The sequence below is a fragment of the Ranitomeya variabilis genome, chromosome 2 (assembly GCF_051348905.1).
Source record: "Ranitomeya variabilis isolate aRanVar5 chromosome 2, aRanVar5.hap1, whole genome shotgun sequence".
Classification (NCBI taxonomy): Eukaryota; Metazoa; Chordata; class Amphibia; order Anura; family Dendrobatidae; genus Ranitomeya; species Ranitomeya variabilis.
The window spans coordinates 516,431,121-516,443,620 of NC_135233.1; the positions used below are offsets into that span (position 1 = coordinate 516,431,121).

General features: G+C 41.3%; 8 non-coding genes across 8 annotated transcripts in view; all 8 read left to right on the top strand.

Moving 5' to 3' along the window:
- The first annotated feature begins 189 nt into the window (after nt 1-189).
- Nucleotides 190-261, top strand: TRNAQ-CUG (transfer RNA glutamine (anticodon CUG)). Its single transcript has one exon. It is a non-coding gene; the product is annotated as a tRNA-Gln (tRNA).
- Nucleotides 262-1,228: 967 nt separating this feature from the next.
- On the top strand, nt 1,229-1,310 carry TRNAS-AGA (transfer RNA serine (anticodon AGA)). The gene has a single exon. It is a non-coding gene; the product is annotated as a tRNA-Ser (tRNA).
- Nucleotides 1,311-1,974: 664 nt separating this feature from the next.
- TRNAQ-CUG (transfer RNA glutamine (anticodon CUG)) lies at nt 1,975-2,046 on the top strand. The gene has a single exon. It is a non-coding gene; the product is annotated as a tRNA-Gln (tRNA).
- A 967-nt stretch (nt 2,047-3,013) lies between these two features.
- Nucleotides 3,014-3,095, top strand: TRNAS-AGA (transfer RNA serine (anticodon AGA)). The gene has a single exon. It is a non-coding gene; the product is annotated as a tRNA-Ser (tRNA).
- Nucleotides 3,096-3,618: 523 nt separating this feature from the next.
- On the top strand, nt 3,619-3,690 carry TRNAQ-CUG (transfer RNA glutamine (anticodon CUG)). Its single transcript has one exon. It is a non-coding gene; the product is annotated as a tRNA-Gln (tRNA).
- A 967-nt stretch (nt 3,691-4,657) lies between these two features.
- Nucleotides 4,658-4,739, top strand: TRNAS-AGA (transfer RNA serine (anticodon AGA)). The gene has a single exon. It is a non-coding gene; the product is annotated as a tRNA-Ser (tRNA).
- Nucleotides 4,740-5,262: 523 nt separating this feature from the next.
- Nucleotides 5,263-5,334, top strand: TRNAQ-UUG (transfer RNA glutamine (anticodon UUG)). Its single transcript has one exon. It is a non-coding gene; the product is annotated as a tRNA-Gln (tRNA).
- Nucleotides 5,335-12,451: 7,117 nt separating this feature from the next.
- TRNAQ-UUG (transfer RNA glutamine (anticodon UUG)) overlaps nt 12,452-12,500 on the top strand; it is a 72-nt gene continuing 23 nt past the window's right edge. Inside the window, exon 1 of the tRNA in view lies at nt 12,452-12,500. This exon is cut by the window's right edge and continues 23 nt beyond it. This is a non-coding gene — a tRNA (tRNA-Gln).

Genomic DNA, 12,500 nt, shown 5'->3' on the forward strand with positions numbered 1-12,500 from the left:
TGTCATTGTTGAGATATCATGGAACTCTTGGCACACTTGTGGAAATAAAGTTTAGGAGATATTAATTTACCATTGTGTATTAATTGTAGATTTGCACTACAGCTTTAGAGCCTTTTTTCACCATGATTCATGAGTTCATATGTGCTTTTTAGCACAAAAAAACTGCAGCCAGTTATTTTTTGTGCGTGTGGTTCCATGGTGTAATGGTTAGCACTCTGGACTCTGAATCCAGCGATCTGAGTTCAAATCTCAGTGGAACCTGGGCAGCTCTTTGTACATGTGTTTCAGTTTTTGCACTTACACTGAGTTCTCCTGTGCCAAAGGTTTAACATAAAAAGATAAAAAGAGAAAGTTAAAATCAACATGCAAAACAAAGATTTGAATGTTCCAAGCATCCATGGAGTGATCACTTTGAGTTCTATGGCCAAATCTACCTTTAAAGCAGGATTACGGAAACTTAAAATTGACTTTAAGTTACAGCACTCTTACGAACTGTGTCACGCAAAGCAACCATACCCTATGATTTATGTCAATGTTCACATAACACTTTTTCCAGGTGTATGAAACTGACAAGGATTTGAAGTTGAAATGGCTTCAGGAAATGTTGGCGTTTTCTTCCTGAATCATCTTTTCTTGTGTTTTTCAGAATTTCCTACAGCGGTTTGTAAGCATTTTTGGTGGTGTTTCTCTAAAATTATTTTGGGCATCTTTTGAGTCTGTTTTTGTGGCTTTTCTTTGTAGCTCACAAAATGCACCAAAAGTCTCTCAGGAACCTTGAAGGAGTTTTCCTAACCTTGCCATTGAATTGTATTATAAGTATGGAGCTCTTCTAAATGAAAAACACCTGAAAAATGATATGCTTATTTTAGTTAACCGCTTGGCATTTTTGGAAACTTGATGTGGTTAAAAGACGCCCAAAAGCCTGATCATATGAACAGCAAGTCTTTTTTACGTGGAAATTAATTTGTTCAGTGTTTTCAGCATTTTCAGAGTAATTTTCAGGATGTTTTTGGAATGGACCCACTCCAAATCCGCCTTATAAAGAGGTAAAAGTCTTAAACTGTGCATGATTCCCATTGATGATGACTTTAAATCAGATTTTTACATTTTACTGGGACCTGGAAATTTGTTTCTATTTTCTGAGATGTTTTCCAGAGGGATAATCACTGATCTTGATCATGGTGCTATAAGAAAAGGTGTTTGATTCTCATCAAAAATCAATGTCTGAGTAGTCGTGGCCGAGTGGTTAAGGCGATGGACTAGAAATCCATTGGGGTTTCCCCGCGCAGGTTCAAATCCTGCCGACTACGAATATGTTCATATAGTTTTTTGACTGATTACCTGAGAAGATAAATTTGCGTGTGTCCTGTTTTATGCCACATGAAGGTGATATGCAAACTTTGGGCAGGGTTTCTAGAACCAGACTGACTTGATTTTTGGATGCATTTTATATAAGCCGATCTGACGCTACATCCCACGTGCGTCATGCCACTAATTAAAAGAAGCGCCATGAGTGCCACCAGGTAAGTGGTGCATCTCCCTCTTTTGTCTAGCAGTTACAGACCACTTCTTTGGCAGATGTACTGAGACATGCACTTTTATTCACAGCAACCTTGAATTATCTCTTGGATAAAACTTTTTACCACACAATGAAAATTTTTTAGCCACTTCTGGATGAACAGCTTTCTAACAGTATAAGTTTTGCAGTTATTTTTTTCTTACCCTTTTTCCAAGTAACAGATCCAACACTCTATTTACTAGCCACTTTCCATCAACATTTAAAACTGTCATTGTTGAGATATCATGGAACTCTTGGCACACTTGTGGAAATAAAGTTTAGGAGATATTAATTTACCATTGTGTATTAATTGTAGATTTGCACTACAGCTTTAGAGCCTTTTTTCACCATGATTCATGAGTTCATATGTGCTTTTTAGCACAAAAAAACTGCAGCCAGTTATTTTTTGTGCGTGTGGTTCCATGGTGTAATGGTTAGCACTCTGGACTCTGAATCCAGCGATCTGAGTTCAAATCTCAGTGGAAACTGGGCAGCTCTTTGTACATGTGTTTCAGTTTTTGCACTTACACTGAGTTCTCCTGTGCCAAAGGTTTAACATAAAAAGATAAAAAGAGAAAGTTAAAATCAACATGCAAAACAAAGATTTGAATGTTCCAAGCATCCATGGAGTGATCACTTTGAGTTCTATGGCCAAATCTACCTTTAAAGCAGGATTACGGAAACTTAAAATTGACTTTAAGTTACAGCACTCTTACGAACTGTGTCACGCAAAGCAACCATACCCTTTGATTTATGTCAATGTTCACATAACACTTTTTCCAGGTGTATGAAACTGACAAGGATTTGAAGCTGACATGGCTTCAGGAAATGTTGGCGTTTTCTTCCTGAATCATCTTTTCTTGTGTTTTTCAGAATTTCCTACAGCGGTTTGTAAACATTTTTGGTGGTGTTTCTCTGAAATTGTTTTGGGCATCTTTTGAGTCTGTTTTTGTGGCTTTTCTTTGTAGCTCACAAAATGCACCAAAAGTCTCTCAGGAACCTTGAAGGAGTTTTCCTAACCTTGCCATTGAATTGTATTATAAGTATGGAGCTCTTCTAAATGAAAAACACCTGAAAAATGATATGCTTATTTTAGTTAACCGCTTGGCATTTTTGGAAACTTGATGTGGTTAAAAGACGCCCAAAAGCCTGATCATATGAACAGCAAGTCTTTTTTACGTGGAAATTAATTTGTTCAGTGTTTTCAGCATTTTCAGAGTAATTTTCAGGATGTTTTTGGAATGGACCCACTCCAAATCCGCCTTATAAAGAGGTAAAAGTCTTAAACTGTGCATGATTTCCATTGATGATGACTTTAAATCAGATTTTTACATTTTACTTGGACCTGGAAATTTGTTTCTATTTTCTGAGATGTTTTCCAGAGGGATAATCACTGATCTTGATCTTGGTGCTATAAGAAAAGGTGTTTGATTCTCATCAAAAATCAACGTCTGAGTAGTCGTGGCCGAGTGGTTAAGGCGATGGACTAGAAATCCATTGGGGTTTCCCTGCGCAGGTTCAAATCCTGCCGACTACGAATATGTTCATATAGTTTTTTGACTGATTACCTGAGAAGATAAATTTGCGTGTGTCCTGTTTTATGCCACATGAAGGTGATATGCAAACTTTGGGCAGGGTTTCTAGAACCAGACTGACTTGATTTTTGGATGCATTTTATATAAGCCGATCTGATGCTACATCCCACGTGCGTCATTGGGTGACTTTTTACCACACAATGAAAATTTTTTAGCCACTTCTGGATGAACAGCTTTCTAACAGTATAAGTTTTGCAGTTATTTTTTTCTTACCCTTTTTCCAAGTAACAGATCCAACACTCTATTTACTAGCCACTTTCCATCAACATTTAAAACTGTCATTGTTGAGATATCATGGAACTCTTGGCACACTTGTGGAAATAAAGTTTAGGAGATATTAATTTACCATTGTGTATTAATTGTAGATTTGCACTACAGCTTTAGAGCCTTTTTTCACCATGATTCATGAGTTCATATGTGCTTTTTAGCACAAAAAAACTGCAGCCAGTTATTTTTTGTGCGTGTGGTACCATGGTGTAATGGTTAGCACTCTGGACTCTGAATCCAGCGATCTGAGTTCAAATCTCAGTGGAACCTGGGCAGCTCTTTGTACATGTGTTTCAGTTTTTGCACTTACACTGAGTTCTCCTGTGCCAAAGGTTTAACATAAAAAGATAAAAAGAGAAAGTTAAAATCAACATGCAAAACAAAGATTTGAATGTTCCAAGCATCCATGGAGTGATCACTTTGAGTTCTATGGCCAAATCTACCTTTAAAGCAGGATTACGGAAACTTAAAATTGACTTTAAGTTACAGCACTCTTACGAACTGTGTCACGCAAAGCAACCATACCCTTTGATTTATGTCAATGTTCACATAACACTTTTTCCAGGTGTATGAAACTGACAAGGATTTGAAGCTGACATGGCTTCAGGAAATGTTGGCGTTTTCTTCCTGAATCATCTTTTCTTGTGTTTTTCAGAATTTCCTACAGCGGTTTGTAAACATTTTTGGTTGTGTTTCTCTGAAATTGTTTTGGGCATCTTTTGAGTCTGTTTTTGTGGCTTTTCTTTGTAGCTCACAAAATGCACCAAAAGTCTCTCAGGAACCTTGAAGGAGTTTTCCTAACCTTGCCATTGAATTGTATTATAAGTATGGAGCTCTTCTAAATGAAAAACACCTGAAAAATGATATGCTTATTTTAGTTAACCGCTTGGCATTTTTGGAAACTTGATGTGGTTAAAAGACGCCCAAAAGCCTGATCATATGAACAGCAAGTCTTTTTTACGTGGAAATTAATTTGTTCAGTGTTTTCAGCATTTTCAGAGTAATTTTCAGGATGTTTTTGGAATGGACCCACTCCAAATCCGCCTTATAAAGAGGTAAAAGTCTTAAACTGTGCATGATTTCCATTGATGATGACTTTAAATCAGATTTTTACATTTTACTTGGACCTGGAAATTTGTTTCTATTTTCTGAGATGTTTTCCAGAGGGATAATCACTGATCTTGATCTTGGTGCTATAAGAAAAGGTGTTTGATTCTCATCAAAAATCAACGTCTGAGTAGTCGTGGCCGAGTGGTTAAGGCGATGGACTAGAAATCCATTGGGGTTTCCCTGCGCAGGTTCAAATCCTGCCGACTACGAATATGTTCATATAGTTTTTTGACTGATTACCTGAGAAGATAAATTTGCGTGTGTCCTGTTTTATGCCACATGAAGGTGATATGCAAACTTTGGGCAGGGTTTCTAGAACCAGACTGACTTGATTTTTGGATGCATTTTATATAAGCCGATCTGATGCTACATCCCACGTGCGTCATTGGGTGACTTTTTACCACACAATGAAAATTTTTTAGCCACTTCTGGATGAACAGCTTTCTAACAGTATAAGTTTTGCAGTTATTTTTTTCTTACCCTTTTTCCAAGTAACAGATCCAACACTCTATTTACTAGCCACTTTCCATCAACATTTAAAACTGTCATTGTTGAGATATCATGGAACTCTTGGCACACTTGTGGAAATAAAGTTTAGGATATATTAATTTACCTTTGTGTATTAATTGTAGATTTGCACTACAGCTTTAGAGCCTTTTTTCACCATGATTCATGAGTTCATATGTGCTTTTTAGCACAAAAAAACTGCAGCCAGTTGTTTTTTGTGTGTGTGGTTCCATGGTGTAATGGTTAGCACTCTGGACTTTGAATCCAGCGATCTGAGTTCAAATCTCAGTGGCAGCTCTTTGTACATGTGTTTCAGTTTTTGCACTTACACTGAGTTCTCCTGTGCCAAAGGTTTAACATAAAAAGATAAAAAGAGAAAGTTAAAATCAACATGCAAAACAAAGATTTGAATGTTCCAAGCATCCATGGAGTGATCACTTTGAGTTCTATGGCCAAATCTACCTTTAAAGCAGGATTACGGAAACTTAAAATTGACTTTAAGTTACAGCACTCTTACGAACTGTGTCACGCAAAGCAACCATACCCTATGATTTATGTCAATGTTCACATAACACTTTTTCCAGGTGTATGAAACTGACAAGGATTTGAAGTTGAAATGGCTTCAGGAAATGTTGGCGTTTTCTTCCTGAATCATCTTTTCTTGTGTTTTTCAGAATTTCCTACAGCGGTTTGTAAACATTTTTGGTGGTGTTTTTCTAAAATTATTTTGGGCATCTTTTGAGTCTGTTCTTGTGGCTTTTCTTTGTAGCTCACAAAATGCACCAAACGTTTCTCAGGAACCTTGAAGGAGTTTTCCTTACCTTGCCATTGAATTGTATTATAAGTATGGAGCTCTTCTAAATGAAAAACACCTGAAGAATGATATGCTTATTTTAGTTAACCGCTTGGCATTTTTGGAAACTTGATGTGGTTAAAAGACGCCCAAAAGCCTGATCATATGAACAGCAAGTCTTTTTTACGTGGAAATTAACCCCTTCCCAACCCATGACGCCTATGCGGTGTCATGGAATGATCGCATCCCTGCAGATCGGGTGAAAGGGTTAATTCCTATTTTACCCGATCTGCAGGGAGAGGGGGAGTTGTACTTCAGCCTAGTGGGGGTGGCTTTGCCCCCACGTGGCTACGATTGCTCTGATTGGCTGTTGAAAGTGCAACAGCCAATCAGAGCAATTTGCAATATTTCACCTATGAAAATGGTGAAATATTGCAATCCAGCCATGGCCGATGCTGCAATAGCATCTGCCATGGCTGGAAATCATGTTCTGCCCCCCCCCACCGCCCCCGATCTCCTCCCCAGTCCTCCGTTCTGTCCGGTACCCCCCTCCGTCCCCCTGTTCGCTCCCCCGTGCTCCTGTCCGCTCCCCCGTGCTCCTGTCTGCTCCCCCCGTCCTCCGATCCCCCCCCCGTGCTCCGATCCACCCCCCCACCACCCCCTCATACTTACCGATCCTCCTGTAGTCGGTCCGTCTTCTCCCTGGGCGCCGCCATCTTCCAAGATGGCGGGCGCATGCTCAGTGCGCCCGCCGAATCTGCAGGCTGGCAGATTCGTTACAGGTACATTTTGATCGCTGTGGTAGGTTCTACCACAGCGATCAAAATAAAAAAATAATAAATAAACCCCCCCCTTTATCACCCCCATAGGTAGGGACAATAATAAAATAAAGAATTTTTTTTTTTTTTCCACTAGGGTTAGGGTTAGAACTAGGGTTAGAACTAGGGGTAGGGTTAGGGGTAGGGTTAGGGTTACGGGTAGGGTTAGGGTTAGGGTTATGGCATGTGCGCACAGAGCGGATCGGGCGTGGATCCGCAGCGGATCGGCCGCGGATCCGCAGCGGATCGGCCGCGGATCCGCAGCGGATCGGCCGCGGATCCGCAGCGGATCGGCAGCGGATCGGCGGCGGATCGGCAGCGGATCGGCCGCGGATCGGCAGCGGATCGGCCGCGGATCGGCAGCGGATCGGCCGCGGATCGGCAGCGGATCGGACGCGGATCCGCAGCGGATCGGCCGCGGATCTGCAGCAGATTGTCAGCGGATTGGCCGCGGATCGGCAGTGGATTGGCCGCGGATCCGCAGCGGATTGGCCGCGGATCTGCAGCGGATTGGCAGCGGATTGGCCGCGGATCCGCAGCGGATTGGCAGCGGATTGGCCGCGGATCCGCAGCGGATTGGCCGCTGCGAATTCGAAGCAGTTTTCCATCAGGTTTACAGTACCATGTACACCTAAGGAAAACCAAATCCGCTGTGCCCATGGTGCGGAAAATTCCGTGCAGAAACGCTGCATTGTATTTTCCGCAGCATGTCAATTCTTTGTGCGGATTCCGCAGCGTTTTACACCTGTTCCTCAATAGGAATCCGCAGGTGAAATCCGCACAAAAAAACACTGGAAATCTGCTGTAAATCCGCAGGCAAAACGCAGTGCCTTTTACCTGCAGATTTTTCAAAAATCGTGCGGAAAAATCTCACACGAATCCGCAACGTGGGCACATAGCCTTAGGGTTAGGGTTGGAATTAGAGTTAGGGTTGGAATTAGGGCTAGGGTTTGAAATAGGGTTAAGATTAGGCTTGTGGTTAGGGTTACGGATAGGGTTAGGGGTGTGTTGGGGTTACAGTTGTGGTTAGGGTTGGGATTAGGGTTACGGTTGGGATTAGGGTTAGGATTAGGGTTGGAATTAGGGTTACGGTTGTGTTGCGGTTAGGGTTGTGGTTAGGGGTGTGTTGGGGTTAGGGTTGTGATTAGGGTTATGGCTACAGTTGGGATTAGGATTAGGGGTGTGTTGGGGTTAGTGTTGAAGTTAGAATTGAGGGGTTTCCACTGTTTAGGCACATCAGGGGTCTCCAAACGCAACATGGCGCCACCATTGATTCCAGCCAATCTTGCGTTCAAAAAGTCAAATGGTGCTCCCGCCCTTCCAAGCCCCGACGTGCGCCCAAACAGTGGTTTACCCCCACATTTGGGGTACCAGCGTACTCAGAACAAACTGGGCAACAACTGTTGGGGTCCAATTTCTCCTGTTACCCTTGCAAAAATAAAAAATTACTTGCTAAAACATAATTTTTGAGGAAAGAACAATTATTTTTTATTTTCACGGCTCTGCGTTATAAACTTCTGTGAAGCACTTGGGGGTTGAAAGTGCTCACCACACATCTAGATAAGTTCCATGGGGGGTCTAGTTTCCAAAATGGGGTTACTTATGGGGGGTTTCTACTGTTTAGGCACATCAGGGGCTCTGCAAATGCAATGTGACGCCCGCAGACCATTCCATCAAAGTCTGCATTTCAAATGTCACTACTTCCCTTCCGAGCCCTGACGTGTGCCCAAACAGTGGTTTACCCCCACATATGGGGTATCAGCGTACTCACAACAAACTGGGCAACAAATATTGGGGTCCAAATTCTCCTGTTACCCTTGTGAAAATAAAAAATTGCTTGCTAAAACATCTTTTTTGAGGAAAGAAAAATGATTTTTTATTTTCACGGCTCTGCGTTGTAAACTTCTGTGAAGCACTTGGGGGTTGAACGTGCTCACCACACATCTAGATAAGTTCCTTGGGGGGTCTAGTTTCCAAAATGGGGTCAATTGTGGGGGGTTTCTACTGTTTAGGCATATCAGGGGCTCTGCAAACGTAACATGATGCCCGCAGACCATTCCATCAAAGTCTGCATTCCAAAACGTCACTACTTCCCTTCCGAACCCCGGCATGTGCCCAAACAGTGGTTTACCCCCACATATGGGGTATCAGCGTACTCAGGAGAAACTGGACAACAACTTTTGGGGTCCAATTTCTCCTGTTACTCTTGCAAAAATAAAAAAATTCTGGGCTAAAAAAATATTTTTGAGGAAAGGAAACACATTTTTTATTTTCACGGCTCTGCGTTATAAACTTCTGTGAAGCACTTGGGGGTTCAAAGTGCTCACTACACATCTAGATAAGTTCCTTGGGGGTCTAGTTTCCAAAATGAAGTCAATTGTGGGGAGTTCCTACTGTTTAGGCACATCAGGGGCTCTGCAAACGCAACCTGACGCCCGCAGAGCATTCCATCAAAGTCTGCATTTCAAAACGTCACTACTTCCCTTCCGAACCCCGACGTGTGCCAAAACAGTGGTTTACCCCCACATATGGGGTATCATCGTACTCAGGAGAAACTGGACAACAACTTTTGGGGTCCAATTTCTCCTATTACCCTTGGGAAAATAAAAAATTGTGGGCTAAAAAATCATTTTTGAGAAAAGAAAAATTATTTTTTATTTTCATGGCTCTGCGTTATAAACTTCTGTGAAGCACTTGGGGGTTCAAAGTGCTCACCACACATCTAGATTAGTTCCTTGGGAGGTCTAGTTTCCAAAATGGGGTCACTTGTGCGGGAGCTCCAATGTTTAGGCACACAGGGGCTCTCCAAACACGACATGGTGTCCGCTAATGATTGGAGCTAATTTTCCATTCAAAAAGCCAAATGGCGTGCCTTCCCTTCCGAGCCCTGCCGTGCGCCCAAACAGTGGTTTACCCCCACATATGGGGTATCATCGTACTCAGGACAAACAGGACAACAACATTTGGGGTCCAATTTCTCCTATTACCCTTGGGAAAATAAAAAATTCTGGGCTAAAAATCATTTTTGAGGAAAGAAAAATTATTTTTTTATTTTCACGGCTCTGCGTTATAAACTTCTGTGAAGCACCTGGGGGTTATAAGTGCTCACTATGCATCTAGATAAGTTCCTTGGGGGGTCTAGTTTCCAAAATGGGGTCACTTGTAGGGGAGCTCCAATGTTTAGGCACACAGGGGCTCTCCAAACGCGACATGGTGTCCGCTAACGATTGGAGCTAATTTTCCATTCAAAAAGTCAAATGGCACGCCTCCCCTTCCGAGCCTTGCCGTGCACCCAAACAGTGGTTTACCCCCACATATGAGGTATCGGCATACTCAGGAGAAATTGCCCAACAAATTTTAGGATCCATTTTATCCTGTTGCCCATGTGAAAATGAAAGAATTGAGGCTAAAAGAAATTTTGTGTGAAAAAAAAGTACTTTTTCATTTTTGCGGATCAATTTGTGAAGCACCTGGGGGTTTAAAGTGCTCACTATGCCTCTATATGAGTTCCTTGGGGGCTCTAGTTTCCAAAATGGGGTCACTTGTGGAGGAGCTCCAATGTTTAGGCACACAGGGGCTTTCCAAACGCGACATGGTGTCCGCTAACGATGGAGATAATTTTTCATTCAAAAAGTCAAATGGCGCTCCTTCCCTTCCGAGCCTTACCATGTGCCCAAACAGTGGTTTACCCCCACATGTGAGGTATTGGTGTACTCAGGAGAAATTGCCCAATTAAATTTAGGATCCATTTTATCCTGTTGCCCATGTGAAAATGAAAAAATTGAGGCTAAAATAATTTTTTTGCGAAAAAAAAGTACTTTTTCATTTTTACGGATCAATTTGTGAAGCACCTGGGGGTTTAAAGTGCTCACTATGCTTCTAGATAAGTTCCTTGGGGGGTCTAGTTTCCAAAATGTGGTCACTTGTGGGGGAGCTCTAATGTTTAGGCACACGGGGGCTCTCCAAACGCGACATGGTGTCCGCTAAAGATTGGAGCCAACTTTTCATTGAAAAAGTCAAACGGCGCTCCTTCCCTTCCGAGCCCTGCCGTGCGCCCAAACAGTGGTTTACCCCCACATATGAGGTATCAGCGTACTCAGGACAAATTGGACAACAACGTTCGTGGTCCAGTTTCTCCTTTTACCCTTGGGAAAATAAAAAATTGTTGCTAAAAGATCATTTTTGTGACTAAAAAGTTAAATGTTCATTTTTTACTTCCATGTTGCTTCTGCTGCTGTGAAGCACCAGAAGGGTTAATAAACTTCTTGAATGTGGTTTTGAGCACCTTGAGGGGTGCAGTTTTTAGAATGGTGTCACTTTTGGGTATTTTCAGCCATATAGAACCCTCAAACTGACTTCAAATGTGAGGTGGTCCCTAAAAAAAATGGTTTTGTAAATTTTGTTGTAAAAATGAGAAATCACTGGTCAAATTTTAACCCTTATAACTTCCAAGCAAAAAAAAAATTTGTTTCCAAAATTGTGCTGATGTAAAGTAGACATGTGGGAAATGTTATTTATTAACTACTTTGTGTCACATAACTCTCTGGTTTAACATAATAAAAATTAAAAATGTGAAAATTGCGAAATTTTCAAAATTTTTGCCAAATTTCCATTTTTTTCACAAATAAACTCAAAAATGATCGACCTAAATTTACCACTAACATGAAACCCAATATGTCACGAAAAAACAATCTCAGAATCGCTAGGATCCGTTGAAGCGTTCCTGAGTTATTACCTCATAAAGGGACACTGGTCAGAATTGCAAAAAACGGCAAGGTCATGAATGGGTTAATTTGTTCAGTGTTTTCAGCATTTTCAGAGTAATTTTCAGGATGTTTTTGGAATGGACCCACTCCAAATCCGCCTTATAAAGAGGTAAAAGTCTTAAACTGTGCATGATTCCCATTGATGATGACTTTAAATCAGATTTTTACATTTTACTGGGAACTGGAAATTTGTTTCTATTTTCTGAGATGTTTTCCAGAGGGATAATCACTGATCTTGATCATGGTGCTATAAGAAAAGGTATTTGATTCTCATCAAAGGTCAACGTCTGAGTAGTCGTGGCCGAGTGGTTGAGGCGATGGGCTAGAAATCCATTGGGGTTTCTCCGCGCAGGTTCAAATCCTGTTGACTACGAATATGTTTGTATAGTTTTTTGACTGATTACCTGAGAAGATAAATTTGCGTGTGTCCTGTCTTATGCCACATGAAGGTGATATGCGAACTTTGGGCAGGGTTTCTAGAACCAGACTGACTTGATTTTTGGATGCATTTTATATAAGCCGATCTGACGCTACATCCCACGTGCGTCATGCAACTAATTAAAAGAAGCGCCATGAGTGCCACCAGGTACGTGATGCATCTCCCTCTGTTGTCTAGCAGTTACAGACCACTGCTGTGGCAGATGTACTGGGACATGCACTTTTATTCACAGCAACCTTGAATTATCTCTTGGATAAAACTTTTTACCACACAATGAAAATTTTTTAGCCACTTCTGGATGAACAGCTTTCTAACAGTATAAGTTTTGCAGTTATTTTTTTCTTACCCTTTTTCCAAGTAACAGATCCAACACTCTATTTACTAGCCACTTTCCATCAACATTTAAAACTGTCATTGTTGAGATATCATGGAACTCTTGGCACACTTGTGGAAATAAAGTTTAGGAGATATTAATTTACCATTGTGTATTAATTGTAGATTTGCACTACAGCTTTAGAGCCTTTTTTCACCATGATTCATGAGTTCATTTGTGCTTTTTAGCACAAAAAAGCTGCAGCCAGTTATTTTTTGTGCGTTTGGTTCTATGGTGTAATGGTTAGCACTCTGGACTTTGAATCCAGCGATCT